This window comes from Lissotriton helveticus, chromosome 7, assembly GCF_964261635.1.
Source record: "Lissotriton helveticus chromosome 7, aLisHel1.1, whole genome shotgun sequence".
Taxonomy (NCBI): domain Eukaryota; kingdom Metazoa; phylum Chordata; class Amphibia; order Caudata; family Salamandridae; genus Lissotriton; species Lissotriton helveticus.
Genome location: NC_136068.1, coordinates 1,862,738,482 through 1,862,762,762, shown reverse-complemented (window position 1 = coordinate 1,862,762,762; position 24,281 = coordinate 1,862,738,482).

Sequence of the window (24,281 nt, the reverse complement as noted above, 5' to 3'; positions counted from 1 at the left end):
CCCGGACATTCGGAAATACTACTGGGCCGCACATCTCTCGGCCATCAATCAGGCCACGTACTGTGATGGCAATGACCCGGGATTTGGAATGGACAGGTGGCTCTTGCCAGGCGGGAACTTTGAAGCGGCCCTGTATTCCAAACCTGGCAGATACCGGCTAACTGGACCAACTAAACACTCAGTCCAAATATGGCACGCAGTACAACGTCAATTGGGCTGGGCTGACAATCTAACTATGGCCACCCCGCTCTGGGTTTCACAACGATTGGGCACCTTGAACCGAACCAAGGGGTTCCGTAATTGGGACTTAATTGGGATCTCTCACATCAGAGACCTATGGGGATCCGAAGGAGTTGTGTCCTTTGCCTCACTCCAACATACGTACGAGCTTGCTCAAACAGAATATTTCAGATACCTGCAGGTCAGGCATTCCCTCCAATTCAACATTCCGCTAGGAACTATGCCTCCGGACTCGTCCCCCATGGGGAACAGACTGCTGGACGGCCACTTATCTGAACATGCCATTTCACTCACATACAAAAAGATTATCAATAACTCCCCGGACATATTGCAACCCCTTAAAGGGAAGTGGGAGGCTGAAGGGTTGGAAATAGATGAGGAGAGTGCTCTAGCTTCCCCTAAGGAAGTGGCCATATCGGCCAGACTTAGGCTCATTCTCCACTGAGTGTACATCTCGGGAACCAGATTGCAACTGATGGGCCGCAGTGAGGACGGGCTTTGCAGGAGGGGATGTGGAGGGAGGGGGACGTTTTCCATATATTGTCGGATTGTCCAGTGCTCCAGCCTTACTGGCGCCGGATACATAAGTGCATGCAAGAAGTGTCGGAGGTCGAGCTAAGAGTTGAGGCAAAGAGGTGTATCCTGAATATTTGGGAGCCCACAGATCTGCCGCCCCCTGGGAGGATCTGGGCCACACAGGGATTTACAGTCGCAAAGAGAAATATAGCTAGGCTTTGGGGGGCAGAGGGACCGCCGAAACTGGGAGCATGGAAAAAGGACATGGATTGGTGCATGCTCCAGGAGAAGACAGTCTATGTAGCCAGGGGATGCCCCCAGAAATGGTCTGACATATGGTCTGCATTGAATGAATACAGGGGCCACATATGTGAACCCCCCCAAAGCACCCCAATTGACGAGCCGCTCGCATTGTAGAATGTTTAAATAATGAACTGCAATGAGTATTCTGAAATGTATATTGCCAATAAGCTCTGATTTCTGGAAGTACAACTGCATGTATAGTATTGTTTAAATGTGACAATCACCACTGTTCTCTGCAACGTTAATAAAAAGAATTAAAAAAAAAAAGCCTTCAACAGCCAATTTGCCACATTCATCGTAGAACACAACATCCTCGACTCCTCCCATTCTGGTTTTGAAAAAAAGCACAGTACGGAAACCCCCCTCCTCGCAGCAACAGACGACATCCATACCTTACTGGACAAAGGAGAAACAGCAGCTCTCTTACTTCTCAACCTCTCAGCGGCGTTCAACACAGTCTCTGACCACATCCTAATACGCAGACTCCACGACGCAGGGATCCAAGACAAGGCCCTCGACTGGATCCGCTCTATCCTCTCTGGCAGACCGCAGTAAGTCAGACTCCCCCCTTTCCTCTCAGACCCTACCCCTACCACCTGCGGAGTTCCCCAAGGGTTCTCCCTCAGCCCTACGCTCTTCAAAGTCTACATGGTTCTGCTTGCCCCCATCGTCAGAACCTACGAACTCAACATTGTGTCATACGCAGACGACACCCAACTCATCCTCTCCCTATCCAATGAACCCATCACCGCCAGACACAACTTTCGAGAAGGCATGGAAGCCATCGCAAAATGGATGAAAAACAGCTGCCTACAACTAAACACCAGAAAAACGGAAGTACTCATCATGGGCCCAAACCCAGATGCTTGGAACGATACCTGGTGGCCGCCCTGCCCTCAGAAGCCCGCCCACCCCCACGGACCACCCACGCAGCCTGGGAATCATCCTGGACTCAGAGCTCAAAATGGACCGCCAGATCAACTCCGTCTTGTCCTCCTGCTTCAACAACCTCCGCCTCAGATGTAAGACTTTCAAATGGATCCCCCTCAAACACAGAAAGACCGTCACTCACACCCTGGTCAACAGCAGGCTCGACTACGGCAATGCACTCTATGACGGAACAAACAAAAAACCTCACCTGCAAGCTACAGAATATCCAACATGCCGCCGCAAGACTGGTCCACAACCTACCAAGACACTGCCACATCTCCCAGCACCTGCGCACACTCCACTGGCTGCCCATCAAAGCTAGAGTCACCTGCAAGATTCTAACCCACGCTCACAAGGCCCTCCATGACACCGGACCAGCATACCTGAAGAGCCAACTCAAATTCCACACGCCCCAAAGGCCCCTCCAATCAGCCCAGCTCTCCTACGCCGTGGTCCCCTGCACTAGAAAGACCGGATCGGGAGGCCGCTCCTTCTCCTTCCTCACCACCAGAGCCTGAAACGACCTTCCACTCCCCATCTTCGCAAGATACCTCAAAACCTGGCTCTTTGCGGGTGTGTAGTCGCATTTAACAAACACCTGATTAGATTGCCTACTCCAGTTTTGTGAAAATGCGGTCACTTTTTTTGCAATTGCTTGTATATTTTTGTTTATAATGTCTTCACTTGAAGCCCACATCTCTGTCTCCACAGGGTGACCTGTCAGACTTAGAGCCCATCACAAGTTTTACAGGCAAGCTTCAGTAGAGCACAGGACACACTACATCTCCCATTGTGCCTCGTTCTGCCCCATCTTCCTAGATGGCCAGCATGCTTGCTTATTTCTGTTACTTCTGCTCACTTCAATTTACTTCCTGTCCGGTTTCAAGCAAAGATGACGGCTGTGTTGCAGCATGTCCTGGAGCACGCTGAGCTCTCCAAGTTACCCGAAAGGATGCAGGGCAAGCTTGAGAGTTTTTTCTCTGTCCTGCAGACCTAGATCAGGGCATTGTGTGCACACCACAAGAAGAGACCCGTGGACAGCGATGAGCGTATCACTGGAGGTGACCCTGTTAGGTCAAATTAATGCACTCTAGGTAGGTGTAGACTTCTTTATATGTATGAGAAATAGTTCTCTTGGCAAAAGATATTTGCTAACATTTGCCAAAGCGTGTTTCATTAATTTTGATGTTAGACAGTGTTTTGAATGATTGTCCGCCTGTCAGTGACAAACAGTCACCCCACACCACATACATCCACTTCTCTTTTTTTTGTTTAAAGTAATTTTTATTGTAGTCATACACTGCTCGAACCAACGTTCATTTCAACACAGTATCAAATTGGAAGTCGCTTCCTAATATTTGTCACCCCTTTGTACAGCCGAGTGAGTAAGTCCTGAGGCGGAAAGCCGGGACTCTGCTTTGTACTTTGCACAATTTTTGATGTTTGCGCTCTGACTCTGATTTTAATCATTTTAATACAGTGTTTGCTCGAAATGATTACTTTTTTACTTTCGCCCAAGAATTTTTAAAAACCAATTTTCATTGCCATTGCGCACTTGGCGCTGCATTTTATAGATTACCTGTCCGTTTTGTAGCGCGGTAGCCCCCACCACAGACGATTAAGGTCTGGCTGGGCTGACTACTGTGGGCGCCATCTTGCGTGAGGCGAGGAGCCGGCGAGCGGTCTAGTGCTCGGCCCCTCCCGCCCCACAAGCTTAAATGGTTCCCCTGGGCCGGAAGCGCAGCGGACGAGCGCAGCGGGAGCGCCGACTTCGCGCCAAAGTCGTGCCAAAGTCCTGCCCGTCTGCGCCCGTCCGCGCCATGCCGGGCCCAGGGGCCACGTGCTCTGATCCTCCTCACATTAGATACTCACGTGTGGCCCTATTGAGTCTCCAACCATCCCCTTGCACTTCTGGCCCCAACATGAATTGTCTGGATGCACCACTAAAATGTCCTAAATGTGCTCTGACGCTTGACTCGGTTCCCTCGGGCACAGACTCCTCTTCATCCACTTTCTGGGACACTCCGTCTACCACATATCAGGTCCCTTTTACTAAATCGAGATGCCCTGATCTGAATTTTATGAGCATCAATTGCCGATCTCTCCCTAGGCACAGGAGAGATATTTTTGACCTCCTTGAGTCATCCATCCCAGCAGCCATGTTCGTCACAGAAACATGGCTAAACGAGAGCTCTGGTCCTGACATCGCCATGGCCCTCCCCAACAACTACACCTTTGTGGGGAGAAATCGTGTTCTCAAGGAGGGTGGAGGGATTGCTGTTATTTTTAAAAGAGAGTTTTCCTGTTCATGGGAAGACCTGGACTTTCCAGGTTACGAAGCAGGTCTCTTTAAACTTCTTCTCTCTCCCTCTTTCACTCTGACAGGTATCCTCATTTATCGGCCCCCTGGGTCAGCTTCAGCATGGGCCTCTGCTCTTCCTGAGCTTATTGCCCCTTTGATTTTACAATCCACTAATCTCCTCATAGTGGGAGATTTAAATATTCATTTTAATCAAGCATCTTGCCCCATAAGCACACGTTTATTACTGGACTTGGCTGCATTGGATCTCCACTTACTCAACTCCGGCCCTACTCATCAAGCCGGTAATCTATTAGATCCTCTCATCTCGAATCTTAAATGCATCACTTATCACTCTTCCTCTCCGGTTATTTGGTCCGATCATTTTGTTATTGATTTTTCAATTAGGATATCCACTGACAATTCTTCTTCTGGCCTTGACCCCCATAAGGCCAGCAGGAATTGGAAACGACTGGACAAGGATAAGCTGAACATCTACCTTGACACCTCCAAACCTACGTGCCCTATCATCAGCACGCAGGATGTGTCTATTGTCAGCTCCTGGTTGACATCAGCCCTAGACTTATGTCTCCCAATTCAGAGAAATAAATCACAGATTCACCATCCTCCGGCTCCCTGGTTTAATGAGGCACTTCGCCTTGAAAAATCATGTTGTAAGAAATTGGAGCGCATTTGGCGCTCTAATTACTGTGCGACTAGTAAAATAAAATACAAGGACGCTTTGCGAACCTACCACTCTGCCTGTGATACCGCCAGAGCTAATTATGCCAATACTACCATACTTAATGCTCAAAATCGGCCAAAGGCCCTGTTCAAAGTGGTAAAAGATCTTTCAGGCATGTCTTCTGTGCCTAAAGACCCTAGTCTGGACACAACCCAATGTAATGCCTTGGCAACCTTTTTTCTTGAGAAAGTTGATAAGATTTATGCTATTCTCGATGCTTCTCCCTCGGTTCTCTCTGCCTCCGTGTCTCATTTGCCTAATCTTGTTTCTACTGATACTGTTAATCTAACCACCACTGTTCCTTTACTGCATTCTTGGGAGCCGATTTCGCTCTCACTTTTCCAAAACTATCTTAAGGAAATTAAATCCGGATCTCCCCTTGATTCCATGCCTCCACAAATTCTGCGCACTCTGGACCCAGCCATACTTCAGATCATTTTAAATCTCTTAAATGCTTCTCTGGTTGAATCTACTGTCCCCAATGAATGGAAGCATGCGATGGTGGTTCCACTGATAAAAAAGGCTAACGCAGACCCAAATAATCCTTCTAATTTTCGCCCTATTTCTTTACTTCCCTGTTATTCCAAGATTTTGGAAAAACACGTCAACTCTCTTCTTACCTCTTACGTTGAATCCTCTAATCTTTTACACTGCTCGCAATCTGGGTTCAGGGCTGGCTTTTCCACCGAGACTACACTCCTCGGTGTGTCTGAGACCATCAGAAAACAGGTGGACAGCGGGGAGACTGTGGCACTCATTCTATTAGACTTGAGTGCCGCATTTGACACCGTCTCCCATTCCATCTTGCTGTCTACCCTGAATTCGGTGGGTATCTCTGGCCCGGCCCTGGCCTGGATTGCTAGTTTTCTTTCTAATCGCACTTTTCAAGTTTTTTCTTCTTCGTCTGTCTCTTCCATCTTTTCATCTTCTCATGGTGTTCCCCAGGGGTCTATCCTCAGCCCTCTTTTCTTTAATCTTTATGTGAGACCTCTTGCTTTTTTGGCTGAGGAAGCAGGTCTCACTATATACTCTTACGCAGATGACACACAAATCATCTATTCTTTATCTACCAATAAACATCTTCCGACGTCCTCTCTTCGGTCCGGGCTGGAGCAAATTGCCAACTGGATGCTCAGTCATAAATTAAAACTGAATGGTGATAAAACTGAGCTACTTTTATTCGGTCCTCTCACCTCTCTTTGGGGCCCTCAACATTGGCCTCATCAGATGGGTCCCACTCCCACCCCTTCAGCCTCAGTTCGCAACCTCGGGGTTTCTTTTGACAACCAACTATCATTTAAGCAACATGTTGTAAAAGTCTCGGCCACCTGTACTACCATCATAAGATGGCTGAGAAAAATCACATGGATGCTTCCAGCTGATACCCTGAGGATTGTAGTCCAGGCCCTTGTCACCTCTCGCATGGACTACGGGAACATTCTGCTTCTGGGTGCTTGTAAGGAGGTAACAAGGAAATTTCAGGTGGTCCAGAACATGGCAGTCCGCCTCCTTTGTAGCTTGCCGGCCAGGGCATCGGCTTCTATCCATCTGCGCAAGTTGCACTGGTTGCGCATTGAGAACCGAGTTAAATTTAAAGCTCTATGTATAATGCACCACATTAAAATGGGTAAAGCTCCCAAATATCTTTCCTCTTTAGTTCAGCACTATGTCCCTTCCCGTACTCTGAGATCCTCCACTCAAAACAAATTTTTGATCCCTCGGGTCAATAGAGCTAAAAGGGGCGGCCGCTCGTTTGCTCTATTGGCACCGTCCCTATGGAACTCCATGCCTCAATCTTTACGATCTGAGTGTTGCTACCTTACATTCCGCAAAGGAATTAAGACCTGGCTGTTTAATACTTAGTTGTGTCCTGATTTTTCGTTTAAACTTATTCACTCTCAGTCTTTCTCTAGCGCCGGGAAACCTTCGGGTAGCTGTGCGCTCAACAAATGTAATTATAATAATAATAATAATAATAACACAGCCTTTTGGCCCACATCCCGGAGGCTGGGCGGCGACAATCCTGCAACCCGCTCATGAGTGGTTACTGTTCATTAGGATCTACAGGTCGCATCTGCGTGTGCCTGACTACTTTTCAGTCCTAACCCACCTACTCTATATAAACCCCCCCCAAAGCCCCTCCCTTTACACTATGCAACCCCTAAGCCCCCCCTCACCATCCGCTCTCAGGTTCCGTTCGTGTATCAATCTAAGGTGTCATTCCAGCTCTACAGTGTCTACATATGTCGTTCTCCCAGTTTTAGGTTTGGGTGTTCTCCCTGTTCGCGCTGAGGGTCTCCGCCTCCTCCTCCTCTGTCTCCATGCTGTCTCTAAGGGCCTGTACTAGTGTATCCCAGGCCGCCGCCACCTCCAGCGCCCTTGTATCAGGGGACCCACGGGCCATCTGGTATCTGTGTGTGCTATCGCAAGCCGCCCATTTCAGGAGTGCAGTGTACCATCTCCTGTGGGTTGGGCCTGTCTTTGCTTTCCACTGTCTAGTGATCTCCCTTTTGGCTATCATCAAACCCATGTCGATAAATTTTCTTGAGGTTTTGTTTTTGGGGGTATGGGGGAACCAATGCAAAACACACACCGCCAAGTCATAGTCAATATTTCTGTCTGTTACTTAATTCAGGGTTTCTCCTATAGCCTGCCAGTATTCCCGGAGGGCCGGGCAAGACCACAACATATGTTCCAGTTCTGCCCCCTCCCTCGCACAACGAGGACACGCCGCTTCCTCTGCCCCAAAATACTTCTTAATTCTACCAGGGGTCATGTACGCCCTATGCAGTACGTAATAGTGGATGATCTGGAATCTCGCGTTCCTCGTGCTATTCCGGGCTTGGCGCACGAGTTGGGCCCACGTCGTGTCGGGTATTTCTTTGTTCAAATCAGTTTCCCACTTGGATTTTAACGTCGCAAGGGGTGACAGGGTTTCGCGAATCATTCTACTATAAAGGCACGTCACCGCCCTAACCGTCCCCGCCGCCATCATGGCATACTGGCAGGACATGGATGTCTCAGGCTCCGCTAGTCCCGTCCCCCAGTGCTTCCGAATCGCCCCCATCACGGCCGCGTATAAAAGGTAGTCTCCTCGCAGGAGATCAAATCGTTCATGAAGGTCCTGGAACGGGAGGAGCGCCCCGTTTTCGTAGAGGTCTCCTATAACCTGTATCTCCGCCTCTTCCCAGTGCAGTAAACGCGACCAATCGCCCCCGTGCGGCAGTGCCGTCAGCATACCCAGTGGTATTTCCGGGGCATATGGATGCCTAATCCCTGCTCGCCGTTTCGTCCTGTTCCAGCATTGTTGCAACGTGCGTTGTTCTATTGTCAGGTCACGGGCAGCTATTCTCTGCTGCAAGGCGATATAGGCCAGGACATGTCGAGGCGTGCCCCTCATCTCGGTGTCCTCCGGGCCCCGATACACTCGAGCCACCTCCTGCGTATAAAACTGCAGTTGGGCGGCGAGATAATAGAGCTCGTAGTCCGGTACTGCCAGGCCTCCCTCATCCTTAGGGCGAGAAAGCGTCACTAGTGCCACTCTGCATCTACCCGCTCCCCACAGGAATGCGGTTAGCTGAGACTTAAGCTGCTGGAAAAAAGAGGCAGGGATCCATATCGGGAGTGTGCGAAAGTAATACAACAACCTCGGAAGTGCAACCATCTTCAATAATGATATACGGCCAGCTATGGATAGCGGAAGTGTGGCCCAGAAGGCCATATTGCCTTTTAGCTCCCGCATACAACGTCCTATGTTACCCTCGAACATGTCCACAGTTGAGTGATAAATGTGCACTCCTAGGTACTTAAGACAAGTTGGTTCCCAAGTAAGCATTGGTTTATGGGCAGGCGGGGCGGCATTCCTCTGCATTGGAAACAGGCTCGTCTTTGCCCAATTAACTGTCATTCCTGAGAGTTCGCCAAACCTTTCCAACATTCCTTCCGCGCCCTCCAACTCCGACGTGTCATTTTCAAGGAATAGTAACAGGTCATCGGCGTACAGTGAAATAAACTGCCGCCCATCTCTGCTTCCCACTCCTGTGAAGGACCTTCCCGTACGGCCCTCAGCCACCAGTGGCTCAATCGCTAGGGTGAACAGCAGGGGGGACAGGGAGCACCCTTGCCGGGTGCCCCTCTCCACCGGATATTGGAGTGATACTAAAGGTCCAACTCTCACTCTCGCCACAGCCGCTGCATATAGGACCTGTGTCCACTGAATGTATCCGTCGCCTAGACCGAAGTGCGCCATCACTGTGTATAAGTAGTCCCATTCCAGGCTATCGAACGCTTTTTCGATATCAACTGAGAGGACTAGTGGGGCTCGACCTTCGATGTGCGAGTCCTCCAGTAGGCGTGTGAGCCTTCTAATATTGAGCGCAGTGTTCCGGGCGGGAATAAAGCCATTCTGGTCCCCATGAACCAAGTCGGGCATATGCCGCAGCAGTCGGGCCGCTAGTATGGAGCTCAGGATCTTATAATCTGCTGTCAGCATGGAGAGCGGTCTATAAGATGCGGGGTTGCCGCTTTCCCTACCCGGTTTCAGGAGTGGAATCACTATCGCTTCACGCATAGATTGGGGGAGACAGTTCGCTGTCTTGGCCTCCTTGTAGATGATTTGGAGTCGCGGCGCCAAGATGTCCAAGTACTTGCTATAGAATTCAATTGGTAACCCGTCTATCCCCGGAGTCTTGTTGCGGGCCATTTTCTTCACCGCAGCTCTGATCTCCCCCAAGTCGACGTCTTTCCCCAACTCCCGTGCCTGCTCCTCATCCAAATGTGGTAAGGTTAGGCCATCTAGGAAGGCTATGGTCGCATTTTCGCGGTCACCCGGGGTACTTCTGTATAAGCCCTCATAATACTGTTGGAAGCCATCCACTATGGCCGCCTGGGTATAGTGAGTACGGCCGTCGCCATCCTCCATACTTAATATAGGGGTACACCGTTTCGTGGGGTTTGCAAGCCACGCCAAGAGGGTGCTTGCCTTATCCCCTTCCACATGGGACCGCAGCAGGAACGCCCGATAGTCAAAGCCCCTTAGCCGCTCCACCTTAATCGCTACCGCCTCTCTGGCCGAACTGACCTCCTCCTGGAGGTCAGGATGGCCTGGTCTCTGCCTCTCGTAGCTTGGCGTCTGCCCTGTCCAGGTCCGCCAACAACACCTTCCTCGTGCCGACGTACTTTGTTATACATTGGCCCCTCATCACTACTTTAAAAGCATCCCATTCTAATGCCCTTGTGGCCGCCGTCCCCTCATTGTCCGCGAAATATTGGGACATTCCTTCCTCTAGGGCCGCGCTAAATAGTGGGTCATCCAGAGTCTCCGGCCTAAGTTTCCAGGTCGGGACCCGGGGCGCCTCGTACACCCAGGCCAGGGTAACCAGGAGCGGGTTATGATCTGAGATTGTCTTCGTTAAATATTCCGACCCAGTTACGGTCGGCAATACGTCCTGTGAGCATAATACCACGTCCAAGCGGACATGGAGATCATGCAATCTGGAGAAGAACGAGTAATCGCGATCAGTCGGGTGTTGAGCTCTCCACACATCAGTCAGTCCCCAACTCTCTTGCCATTCTGCTCTACCCTTAGTGAGTCGGTGCACAGGGGATTCCCTCAGTGGCGGGTGAGACCTATCCAATTGTATGTCCGTTTTGGAATTGAAGTCTCCCCCCATTAGGGTCGGGCCCGCTAGGAAGTGTGCTAAAGTCCCTGATACTCCCGCAAAGAAGGCTAGCTGTTCCACGTTTGGTGCATATATGCTACAGAGGACAATGTCCCTTCCCCTCAACCTACCCGCTACCACCACGTATCTCCCCTCCGGATCTACCAAATGTTGTGTTGGTTGGAAAGGTATCCCCGCTCTGACCCATATCAAGGCTCCTCTGGCATATGCTGAGTAGCTAGTGTGAAAAATCTGGCCCCTCCACCTCCTCTGTAGCGCTACCCCTTCCTGCTTCGTCAGATGTGTTTCCTGCAGGAGCGCCACGTGTACCCCCCTCCGGAGTAAGTAGGCGTGTACTTTGTGTCTGCGTTGCATCGTGTGGAGCCCTCTCACGTTCCAGGTTATGCACTTTATTGTATTCACATTAGCCATTGTCCCTTAGTTCATTTCGTCTCTCTCCCCCTTTGAGCAGCCCCTCGCAGACGGTGTCCCCTCCCCCCCAACCAAACAAAAACTTCCCAACTCCTAGCGCTCCTGGAAACCGCAGTCCCAAGGAATGAAAACAGTCCCCAACAGTGCGTCCCCCCCCCCAGAACAGGGCCCAATATTGATTTATCAGTTCCCATCCAAACTCCCACAACTTTCCAACTGACGTTGTTACTACACAGTCGTAACCGTGTTTGCCTTAAGGGCCTATGGAGCGTGACTTTGCCTGTTAGGAAGCTTCCTGGCACTTCCCCGCACCCTCTTTGGTCCCCCATGGTACCTGCTGGCTTTGAGCCCAGTTCTTAGCCCCAGTGCTTCATACCTGTAAGATCTGTGGGTCTCATCAATCCTCCCTCCCGCTACCTGCCACCTGTAAGTCACATATTCAGGATCTCCTCCGACGTCTGCGGTGTCACCTTCGGGCCTTTGGCATTATGTATCCCTGAGAGGTCCGATTCCGAGCCCGACGCCGAGGCATGCGCTTCAGTGTCCGTACCCTGCCTGGATTGGGGATCTTGGGTCCTCGCCACTGTTTCTGCTGCCTGGAGTGCTGCCTTCCGTTCTGCTTCCGTTTGTGAGGCCGTCGGTTTTACGAGTTCCATGTCTCCTTTTTCGCAGCCTCTGCGATTTTCGCAGGCCCGCCGGTGCTCGTTCTTGCTCCTTTTCCCTTTCCTCTCGGATCCTGGCACCGTCCGTGCCCGCCTTATATGTTTCCCACCAGTCCCAGGCATCCGCCGCCGTACTAAAGAAGAGCGCCTTTACGTCCACCACTATCCGGAGCCTAGCTGGGAACAGCTGGGAGTACGGGATACCTTCTGTTCGTAGTTCCCTCTTGAGCATTAAGAAAGAGGCCTCAGTCTCTGCGTTTCGAAGGTGAAGTCCGGGAATAGTGTGACTTTGCTGTTCGCTATTTGGAACGGGCCAGCGGCTCGGGCTCTTTGCAATAGGAGGTCTCTATACTTATAATGCAATAGCTTGGCTATTATCGATCTTGGGGGCAGTCCAGGTTTGGGCGGGCCCGACGGGACTCGGTGCGCACGCTCTAAGGTGAAGAAGGGCGAGAGGCCCTCAGGCGCTACCACAGTTCTGAGCCACTTGTCCAGGAAGTCCACCATGTCTCTCCCTTCTTCTTTTTCCGGAACTCCCACTATTCGCACGTTGCTGCGCCGGCTCCTGTTTTCGGCATCTTCAGCCCGCCTTTCCAAGACCTGGATACGGTCAAGGGCATCCGTTAATTTCTCTCCATTGTTTTGTTGGCGAGGGCCAGATCCTGCAGGGTGATTTCAACCTCCTTGACCCTGTCCTTCAATTTATCATGGTCCGCCCGTAGCTGGCCTAGCCCCGAAGCCACCTGCGCAATATCACTTTATAGTGTGTCCCGCGTGGTCGTTATGGCCTCCAGGATACGGTCTTGCAGTCGCTGCAGTTCTGAGGGCTCCCCTGGGTCTCCCTCCGCCCCGTCAGAACTCGCCGCTCCCTCCGGCTTACCTTTCGTCTTCCCCATTCTGCTCAGCGCCCCGGTTGCCAGGCCACGGCCGGCGGTCGTCCGCCCAGTGAGTTTCCTCTTGCTCTGCAGAAATCCCCCTCCGGCGGTGGAGCCTCCCCGCGGGAGTGCCTCGCTTCCAACTAGCTCTTGGCCAGGGTCGCCGTGTAATTACCACCCAATTCTTTCTGTCCTCACGCTCCGGCGGCCCTATGCTGGCCGCTGTTCTGCGCGGAGCGGCTGGGTGCGAACAATTCGAGTCTGGGCTAGTTCCTCTATGCCGTTTCCTCTACTGCTCCGTGTTTCCAGCCAGGGTAATGATGCCCCTCGCGGTCCTTTCCGCCACTGCCCCAGCTCCTCGCCCGGTTCTCCGTCTAGCGCCCTAGAACCGCCAGGTCCCCCCGGGGCACGGGCGCCTTTAATCTACTCTCCGCCTTCGTTGTCCGGGGCCGGTCTTCTCCTGCACCTTCTCTCTTTGCGGGGAGGACTCGGTGTTCTACCGAGCAGCCCCGATGTCCATCGAACTGCAGACACACCTGGAGGTCCCCGGGGCTCAGTACCCTGCACCCGCGGTCTTCGTGGCTCCACGGCCACCCTGCATGCCAGGTGAGGTTTCTATTGTGCGCATTTGAAGGGAGTTGAAGGGGGCGCCTCATCCGCGATTCTCCACGCGCCCGGCAGCCCTCGTGTGCTTTGAAGGCCGCCTGGGCTGAGCTTGTGGTGCTCCGACCATCGGCTGGCCGGACGCGGTCTCTTCCTTCCTCCACCCTCTGCCGCAGCCTCACAGTTCATACGTTGCGCGGGGGGTTAGGGATTTGGCGCTGCTGGAAATTCGTCGCTGCTGCCGTTATGGGGCACTGATTGTCTTCTTCGGGGACTTGCCGGAGCGGGACACCGCACCACCTCGCTATCTCCCCACGTTACAGATGCCTTCTCTGCCCCCGACGTCTCGCAGCCAGGGCTCACCTTGTGTCCGCGGGCTTTGTTGGCAGATCAAAGGCGGGACGGGCTCCCGCTCCGCTCGATTGCACAGCGGCCGGCCCAGGCGCCCTCTCTCGCGCCCACACACTCCGTCCTCACCCCGAACTCGAGGCTGTGCTCCACCAGGCGATCCCCCTCAAGCTGGCGCAGTCAGCCGTAGCTCTCCGCCGTCCGCTCCCGCCGATTCCCACAGCAGCACTTTTAGCCGGCGGGGGCCCACAGGTATCCAGCTCCCTGGGCACCCCCTAGTCAACACTCCCCGGGCTGCGCCAGCATCCGGCTGCAGGGTCTCCGCTCAGCAGAACGCCAGCCTCACGTCCTCTCGGCCAGGATCACCGCGCAGTCGCCATCTTGTGCGTCTCTGCTCTCCAAGCCCAGCTCAGCCAGATCCGATCTGCGGCGTTCGTGTTCAGGCTGCCGGCCCGTTTCCGTTTCCACTCGTGCACCTCGAGTTCCCCGTCAAGCCCCCTCCTATCTGGGGCCGCCCCGGGCTCTGCAGCTCTGCTTAACAGGATTAATGTGGGGAGTAGGCGCGGAGCTCCGAGCTCACGCCACCATTTCCTTCGGCTTCCAAGCCACGCCCCCATACATCCACTTCTCTTCATAACACTTAGCTAAAAGACAGTAACATTGACGACAACTTCACTCAGATTGCTGAGAGATATTGGCTTTGCCAAAGCTTGTTCTATGTTTAATGCATTCCGCATCACATATAGAATATGAAAAATGCATTCACAGATTATTTTTGTGCAGGGAACTGCACCTTCCTGCACAAAAAACGTCCTATTCGTGATGCAGGCACCTCTGTACAGTACAGAGGCGTAAGTGTGCCTGCATTGGCACTAGGCAGCCTCAAGTGCACTAGAGCAATGAGGGAGCAGAAGTGAGCCACATCTCAGTAGATATGGTCCATTTCTGCTCTCTCTCCTTCACAACAAATTTGCTTTCTATTCTGTGTTAAATGAAATTTCCTAAAATATACCCCGTTTCCCATCAAATCTCAGCATTGCTTTTATATTACATGCTCTGCTGGGTTTGTTGTTTCTGTATCTACTGCACAGGGCTGCCACCTGATGAGAATGTTACTTGCATGGCCAGTACTTTTCCTGCATGTTGGCAAAAGCTGGTATTTTTTTTTTTAAGAAACCACTTTCAACCTACTTTGGACCAATCTAAACACTTCTGAAATCACGTTTGAAGAGTACATTTTTTAATGTTGGAAAGTTTAAATATGTTGTAGAAAAAAAAGTCATGCAATGACTAGCTCCTGTTCCTTGCAAAAACTACAAACATGAACAAATTTCTAGTGTTTGTGCTTCCATTGCTTTTTTATCTCCATGCATCTTCTCTCCCTGTTTCTCTATACCTGTCCCTGCTTATGTCTTTGTATAAGGTGTCCAAGATGCCCCTGTTGAATGTCCATGAATGTCCTGCCTCTGATTTTCATGGATTGTCATTATGTGTGCATCATCTACATCTTTTGTTCAAAGACCAAGCCTCCCTATCAGACTCTCTATGTCTGCTGGCCTGGCATTGATCATGAATGAGTTAATGTTCCTCTTCTCAGATGGCTGCTGACTTTTTCCCATATATAATGAGTTGGTGAGCCTCTGGGTGTTCTCATGTGCTATTATGGGCAGGTTAGTACCTTCACTGCGGAGCTTTTCTTCCCTTAGGCCACCATATCTTTATTCATGACAGTGTCTCATGCTGCATTGCCCTTTAGTGCTGCTGTTAGATCTCAACACAAAGTCCCTGCTGCCTTTTCATGTACGTAAAAGGCTGGTTTGCTTTAGGTACTTTCAGAGTCAATTAAAAAAATCTATTGGTTTTACATACCTGAGTTTGCTAAGCTTCACATTAGGTAACTAACATCTTCAAGCATGCAGCTATCAGTGAAGGAAAAACAATATCTTCAATCGTCGTTTTGTCCAGAACCAAGAACAAACAAACGTTATTGGGTATGAATAGCAGAAACAGCTCCCAAGTGTAGCATTAGAAAGGGTTCGTCCTGCCTGTGTGCTCAAACATTTACTTCATAACTTCTAGATCTATTTCTCCAACTTTTTAGATGATTTTTACTGTACATGTATTTATAGATACTTCCTCCTTTCTGTCATAAAACAAGCCCGTCCCTGGGTCCTTCCAATTTGCGATTGAAATACATTCTTTTTATAATGTAAACAGGATCTTTCTTTTACATTTTTTGGTTCACAAAACATGAAAACTGTATTAAGTCATACAGCCCCATGATTGGGAAGCAGGCCTGCGTTGTACTTCAGCATGGCAGTGCTGCTAATAGTCAGTAAATCACTAGCGCCTCCGACCGGACGCGCCCTGTCACCTCTCCACATCCACCTCGCCAGTATCGGGCCTTGATGCTGCAGTGGGCCTGGTACTGCGGCGTCATTCTTGTACCACCGACAGGGACAGGCTGCTCAGACTGGAGGTGCCCTCACTGGCATCCTCCCCCCTTGCATGGGCATGGCACCATACCTGCTGGTTCTGGACAGCGGTTGAGACCTATTCCAATGCCCTAGCAACATCCTGGCAGCATTGCACCATCTGGCATTGCATTGCCAGGGACCGGCGTGATAGTTGGGAAGTAGTATTCCCGATCAGGTGGTTTGACCTGGTGTATGCCGATAGGCGGGTCAGCAGCTGGCGGTGGCGGCGGTGGCTGATGTCCTGCTGTGACACCATGATCTGGCTATTCTCCCTCACTGCAGCCGTTAACACCTGCACGCTTTCGGTCAGCTGGCTCACGTTGCACGCTGTCTTGTAAAGCTGCAGCTGCATGGCTGCCATGTGCCGTGCCTGGCTGCCATGTGCCGTGCCTGCTTTTGGTGGACAGCTAGCATCCGGCGTTCGATGCCAAGCCCTTGTTCCTGATCATGCAAGAAAGAAAACTTTAAGTCCTACTGAATTGATTTTCTCAATTATTGTTCTGACTACTTTTGTCACTGTGTACTTTGTGGGGTGCTGAACCACTGTGTTGGATTGCAAAAATGTTGTGAGTCTAGGGGTATGTGACTTCAGGTTCCTGGCACCCACAATATAAATAATTGGACCACTAAACATTGGATAAAGTGCAGTCATCCTTGCCTATACCCTTGTTCCTGATCATGTTGACCCCGGTCAGCCCGTTTTGCCACGTTGCCCTACTGCCTCATCTGGCCACTTGACTGCGACCGCACAGTGGCTGTGCGCCATGTCTGCCTCCTGGGTGGTGGTGTGGCCTGTTCCACTGCCATGTGTGACACATGGGGTGGTTGCTCTCCTCCTGTGGCTGCAGGGGGGGCCCTGTTTGCATGGGGAGGTGGTGTTACTGGTGCAGGTGTGTCTGAAGGTCCAGGTCGTTGGGCAGAATGGCTCTCTCCCTCGGTGTCCTCTGTGTTCTCCTCAATTTGGAGTGCCTCGCTGTCTGTGCTCTGTGGTTCAGCAGCACCTGTGATGTAAATGGGTGCATGATTAATGATATGAATCTTGCACATGTGATGTTGCGACATGCATGCAGGCTTGCATTCCCTGACTGGCTTCAGGGACATGTTTCACTTGACAGGTTTGGATGTGTGTGGCTATCAGGAAACTATTATCACACTACAAGTACCAAAATGCAATATGGCGTTTATGATGTGCATGGCCTGCATTACTGGGGTTATCAGATGGCTAGCTCTGGGGGCATGGGCATTGTTAGGGGACGGGGTCGCAGTTGCATGGCTCTTACCTTTGGATTGTTGGGTGGGTTGGGAGGTGTCCAGCTGGGTGACCCCCACGCAGGCTGCAGGGTTGATGGTCTACTCCACCAGGTCTTCAAGTGGTGTGTTGAGCGCAACTGTGGGGTCTCCTCCTTCCGTCGCATGTTGCTCCCCCAGCCTCTCTGCTATGCGCTCTTTGGCACAGCCTCTGAGGTCGTACCACCTCTTCTTAAGCTCATCAATAGAGCGCTGGGTCACTCCAACAGAGTTGACCTTAGCCCTGATGCACTGCCAAATGCGCCTCTTGTCTGCTTCAGGGACCTTCCGGGATTGCTTCCCAAAGAGCCTATCATGGTCCCTGCTTACACCCTCGATGAGGAACTCCAGCTCCTGTTCAGAAAATTAAATTTTTCTTTTTCTGCCAGGTGCTCGGCTTCCTGCTGCTTCCTGGGACATTCTGGTTCTGGATGTGTGTCCTGTTGTGGGGCTGCAGGGTGTGTCTGATGGAGCTCTGTGCTGTGCTTCTTCCAATCTCAAGCTCTGTGTTCAGAATGAGTGAGGGAACTACCTAATTCCTGGTTGTGATGTCATCATTGTGGTCGAAATGCGACTTCCCGTTTTTGCGATCTTGCAGTTAGCGGGATCGCAATTTGCAATTTCGGGAATTGCGAAATCGCAATTTCAACGTGGGAAAAAGGCGATTCTGCGATTTTTGTAGGATTTAGTGGAATTTGCAATCGGCGATTGCGGCCGACTGCGAATCGCTTTTTTGGTTGGCTTTTATTGATGCATCCCATTCTGCGAATTCTAATTTGCGATTCAGTATTTTTCGCAAATTAGAATTAGCAGAATCAGGGCTTGATAAATCTGGGGGCATGTTTGAAAGTAAATCAGTGACAATGGAGGAGGTGCTTATGGATGCATGGAAGACTATTGTCAGCTTTCAGGGAATTGCAAGTTATGGCCTTCTGGACTCCTACAATCATGCTGCTGCACTCAACAATGCAAATATATATTTAATAATTTTTTTTACACTTACTAAAATGGAGGGACTGCATTTGATGAATATGTACAGGGTGGCAGCCTCACTCACTGTCATCATTGACTCATTTTCCCGATCTGTTGTACATGACGCGTGTACGCCAAGTGGGGATGTGGTAAGGATAAGTGTGATAGCTCTAAGGCACCTCTGTGACAAGAAAAGGACTGTCATCCCCATGAAGTGTTGCGACCCGAAGATGCCGTTGTGCGGAGAGTGATGCTCGTGACCCCGGTATGCCAAGAGGAGGCTGCAGTGGAGAGCAAGAGTGGAGAGCAAGAGTGGGGAGCACTGATTGCTGGGACACCGAGCCTCTGGGGGGCTTGCTTTGATTAAAAGTGCTACAACGTGGGGACACTTCGACTCTTCAGAAGCTATCATGGAGCTTCCAAGACTTGTACTTTCTAGCGAGGGCCTAACCTGAATAATCTCCTCACATGAATGGGGAAAAACCATTCTTCTTAGACAGTCTGATGTGATTCAGAGGCTTACCCAGATAACGTTAGAGTGCCAGCCATAAGATGACTGTGTGTACTATTTGTTGTGTACCTTGTTACACTTAGTACTTAATCTTGATATAATTACTACTTTTTTCATAGTTGCAAGCATCAGGCTAAGTATTCATCTGTTGGTGTTGCTGACTGTGTTTTGAGTTGTGAATCTGTGCAACCCTCATATCTACCTCCCTCCATAATAGGCTGAAACTGCCAGATCCTTGCTACCACTGAGAGTTAAGTGCTGAAGGGGTAGTACTTGGCACAGTTACTCGGACCCGTAGAAGGTGAGGTGCTGGGTCATCAGAAGTAAAGAGCCACAATGCCTAGAGCTGGCCCAGTAGCTCCTGCTTGCCCCATGGTCCCAAAAGAAGGGTTCTGACAGCTCAGTAAGATCACCACTCACTGCTCAATATGTAGTGACCTACAGGTCACAGGTTTCAATCCTGGCAATGTCAGCTTAGGTTTTTTACACTTCTGAATCCAGTAAAATATGGACCATTCAATTGGACTGTGGAATCACCTTGTATTTAAGGTACTTAAAATATCAAGGCAAAAACAACAAGGTGATGGAATGAATGCTTGAATTATTCTCAGCCACTAGCAGTCATTCAGTCTCCATTTTAGACCATTGTCTTTCACCCTGTGTACTTTTCTAACCAGAGTTTTGACTTGTGGAAATCAATCTCGGTCCTGGTCCTATCAGAACAGTTGTGCCCAAATTGCCTGGCTTGGTGACAGGTCCACTCCAAGATGTGAATTCAAAAAACCAAACCTGTTGTGACAAAATGTAAGGGTAACCATCTTCTTCAGCCTCAGTTCTCGCTGATCTTGACATGGCAAAAATGACCAGTGATAAGTGACTTGTGTATGAGCCTTTGATACTAATTTGTATTGAAAGGATTCTGAAGCAGTGACCTATTAGGAAATTCCAGTGTGAGATTGCCTCCTCGCTTCGCAGCATGAAACTGAAACAGTTAACTTGTTTTTCCACTACATTGGGAGAATCCAAGATCACCAATGAAATGTTACTGTCTAACAGCTGCCAGAAGTTGGTGTTAGCTTTCAATAAAGATAACATTTCCCCTGATCTTGCTTACCAATCATTTATGCCCCAATTGGGCACAGGTCTGGTTGTGGGTAGCCGTGAATATCTGAGTGCCGCTCACAAACCTGAGATGTAGCTAATTGGACTGACATTGTGAGGATCAGGCTTGAAAGTGAGGGAGCTGATAGTGTACACAGCCCACTGCCTCCAGCTTGCTTCACCATCGTCTTCTGAGTTCCAGGAGATTGGGAGCCAGGGCAGGTAAATGCACAGACCAGAAAGTCGCTCAAGGATGTAAATAATGGATATCAAATGTAAAAGAAGAAATTCACATGGAATCCCAAAGATAGTTCATCGCCCCAAGAGTGATTTGTGAAAAGCATCTATCAGGGAGGTGAACTGCAAGACTGTAGGGAAAACTGTGCATTTGAGTGCTTCATCAATCCATACAACCAGGGCGATTCACCTGCTGTACACCCAGCAGAATAGCTGGTTTGGCAGGTTCAAACACTATTGCTGTTTCTGAGGCACAGATGTTTACACTCTACAGTCACAGACCCCTTACCCTATAAATGACAGCATTTGACCTAGAAGGAAATGAACAACAGATCCACTGGCTGGGGTGGAATTCTGACATTGTGTTTGTAATCATTCCTGGTGAATAGCATAGTGAAGCCCAGCGTTGTTATCAGGCTCTCAAAGAAACTAGTTGTCAGTGAGGGTAGGATTCACTCACCATAGACAACTTCACAAGCTTTCACTATGGATCTGTAGAAAATGCTGCTAGGAAAAGATTGACACCTGTTTAGATTTAAGCACCAAAATTATATATGAAAGAAGAAAGTGTGAGCTTCATGGATGTTATTACGACTCTCTGGTCTGATGTGGAACATTATGGAGACAATGCGTACCATTTGAAAGAAAAGGATCCATCATTTAGCACCTGATGTATTTTCAATGGACAAATGCGTCTTGAACAATGCTTCCATAATAGAAGGAATACTAATGAAGTCTGAGTACTTGGAGCAGCACTACCACTGAAGTGGGATTACTTGGACAAAAGCACAACGTGGGACAACATCAGAGATAGGAAAGTGATGGAATAGGAGGAAGCATTTAATGTGGACACCTGCAATTCCTGCTTATCAACATCCTGGAATTTACATAAAAAGAAGAATTTCATAAAGAGAGAGCACGCAGATTAAGTCTTAGAAACCCATTACACAATGACAGACCCAGATACTTTCTTGCTAAAATTTCTTTTTTGTGTCAAAAGGAAACATTTCTGAGGGAGGTGCAAATACACACCTTGGACAACTGTCAGGAAGCTAGATTGCTTATGCTGCCGAAATAGCTCTGATGAATCTGACTAAGAGGTATTTCAAGAACTAGTGACAGACTCCCTTGAGAGGAAAGACAGTAGATGCAAATGGACCTTTCCATGTGGCCTTAATTCTATTTCCAAATAGACCATACACCCTATTCTATCACAACTGTGAAGGAGAGCTTAAGATTCTTGAATATATCAGACAAGGGGACAGGCTGACTCACAGCAAATGGTGCAGATGTAGGAAATTGCTTGCTATGCCTGCAGTGACAGGGGCAAATTTCTCAAAGACATGGAGGGCAAGGGTTCAGTTCTAGGAGTTAACACTCCTCACTTTTCAGGATTTGGACAGAACATTGCAGAGGGACACAGAGCTGTTTCTAATTTTTTATTTACTATATAGTTCTTCTGATATCTTGCAATGTGACAGCAGGGGATGCTACCAAAATGTTGGTACAGAACTGTAGATTGATACTGGAGGAGAGTTATATTCATAGACGGATTGATACATGGGTCTTTCAACTTTTAATGCATGGCGAATTGGGTACCAGGGGGCTTATCATGTATGAAGCCTAATTCTAACAACAGTTGTAAAGGTATATGTGATGCTTATTGTTGAGGGAGAGGAAGGCTCCGGGAACACAGGCATTCTGAATTATGTAAATATGACATCAATACCAGTAGAGTGGGACTGTGGCAAACAATGCAATAAGATACAATTCTTGAGTTTTTCCTATACTTATCTTTGATTATTTGATGTGGTCTTTTATGGCGTACTATGTAACATGTCTATTAAACAATCTGACACTACCAATGAGGCAGGCTCGGAAGGACATTCTGCGAAGCCAGTTTTGTTGCACCATGGGCTCATTTTGTGTCGGCCTATGATGAGTTTTTTTTTCCCCACAAGCCATGCTGATTACCATGCGTAAACATATATTTTAACTCTGGCATAACATCGTAATGCCTTTAAAATAGAGCAATTGCAAACACAGTGTCATTGCAATGAATGTCCTTACAATGCATGTCATTACAATGCCTATGCCATTATAACACTTTGGAATCATTTTGTGTTGTGGATTTTAGATGGAAGAGTTTATTAACACTTATGTATTACTTCTAATACTTGGGTATTAATATTTTATTTTGCAATTCTTTATTAAAGTTTAAAATTAGCACTTATTAGGGTGCAACCCTAAATTACTGGCGCTGGATGCAAGAGAATTAGGGGTTATATGTGAGGAAGTGTATTAATACTCAGGCACTAATTGTGATACTTGGGTATTAATACATATTGATTGCAATAAAAAACGTAAAACTTTTAGAAAAATATATGAATAATAGTAATGAGGTTGAGACACTTTTACTGGCATGTAAACATTTGATTTTTGGGTAGAGAAGTGTTTAAATACCTGGGTATTAATATATATTGACATCAATGTTCATTATTAATGTTTACAAATAGTATTTATGAGGGTGTGACCTTAATTTACTGGCACAGGATGCAAGGGAATTAGGGTTTTTTTGGGTGGGGGAGTGTATTCATATTTAGGTAATATTTTAAATAGTTGGGTGATAATAAATATTGGTTTTAATTGTATCTTTAAGTTCTTTTTTTTAAACATTTTTTTATAACAATTACAAAATATATAAATAATAGTAATGAGGGTGAGACACTTTTACTGGTATGGGGAATTGGGATTTTTGGGTGGGTAAGTATTTTAATACTTGAGTTTGAACACTCAGGTATAATTTGTAATACTTGGGTATTAATACATATTGATATAAAAGTTCTTTATTATTGTTTGAGATAAGTATTAATGAGGGTGTGACCCTAATGTACTAGCACAGGATGCCAAGGATTTAAGGGTTTTGTATGGGGGAGTGTATTCATAATTAGGTATTAGTTTAAAAAGTTGGGTAATTATAAATATTGCTTTTAATTGTATGTTTACGTTCTTTTTTTAAAGTTTACATTTAGCACTTATGAGGGTGTAACTCTAATTCACTTTCACAGGATGCAAGGTAATTCAGGACTTAGGATGGGGAATGTATTAAAACTCAGATAATAATTATGATACTTGAAAATTATTATTATTTTTTTTTACTCATGAGGGTATGACCATAATTCACTGGCATGGGATGCCAGGGAATTAGGGGTTTTGATTGTAGACATGTTTACATTCTCAGGTATTAATTTTCATACTTGGGCATTAATACATATTGTTTGCAATATTATTAAGTCATGTATTAATTCTGAAAAATAATGTTAATTATACAGAAATGTTTTTCTGTGGGTGCCACAGAGAAAGGGGTGCCTTTCTCTGTGGCACCCCTTTCCCTGTGCCACAGAGAAAGGGGTGCCCCTCTCTCTGTGGCACAGGATCTGAGGGAATTAGGGTTTTTTGGGTAGGGAAGTGTTTAAATACTCAGGTATTAAGGTTAATACTTTGTTATTAATACATATTGATTTTAATTCTATTGTTTAAGTCAATTATTAATATTTAAAAATAGTGTTTTTGAGGGTGTGCTCCTTTTTCTGTGGCACAGAATGTAAGGCAGTAAGCCGTTTTGGGTGGGGAACTTTAGTAACGGTAAGGTATTATTATAAAATATGTGGATATTAACACATATTGATATTAATATTATTTTTAAGTAATATAATAGTTATTAAAGAGAATACTTATTAGTATATGACAAGCTTTCACTGCCATTTGGTGCATTTTTTTTGTTGACAGTATATTTTGCTGTTAATTAAGGCTATGCCAATCTGTGTCTCTTTTAGTAGTTTTGAATGGTATTTGGAATAAGAAGTGGATTATGGCTTTACTGCTTTGGATATTTGGTGAGCTGGAGACTTATGGTGAACTTTGGAATTTTTCAAAAGAAGAAGAGTTCAAGAAAGAAGACAGATCAAGGTAGGAAGACTTTTGGGCTTGCAGAAATATTTTGAAAAAATCCAAATTATTGAAACAAAAGCAAATAAGGTAGAATAGGTGGCAATAATAGTTAAAACTTTAGCATGTGCGCAA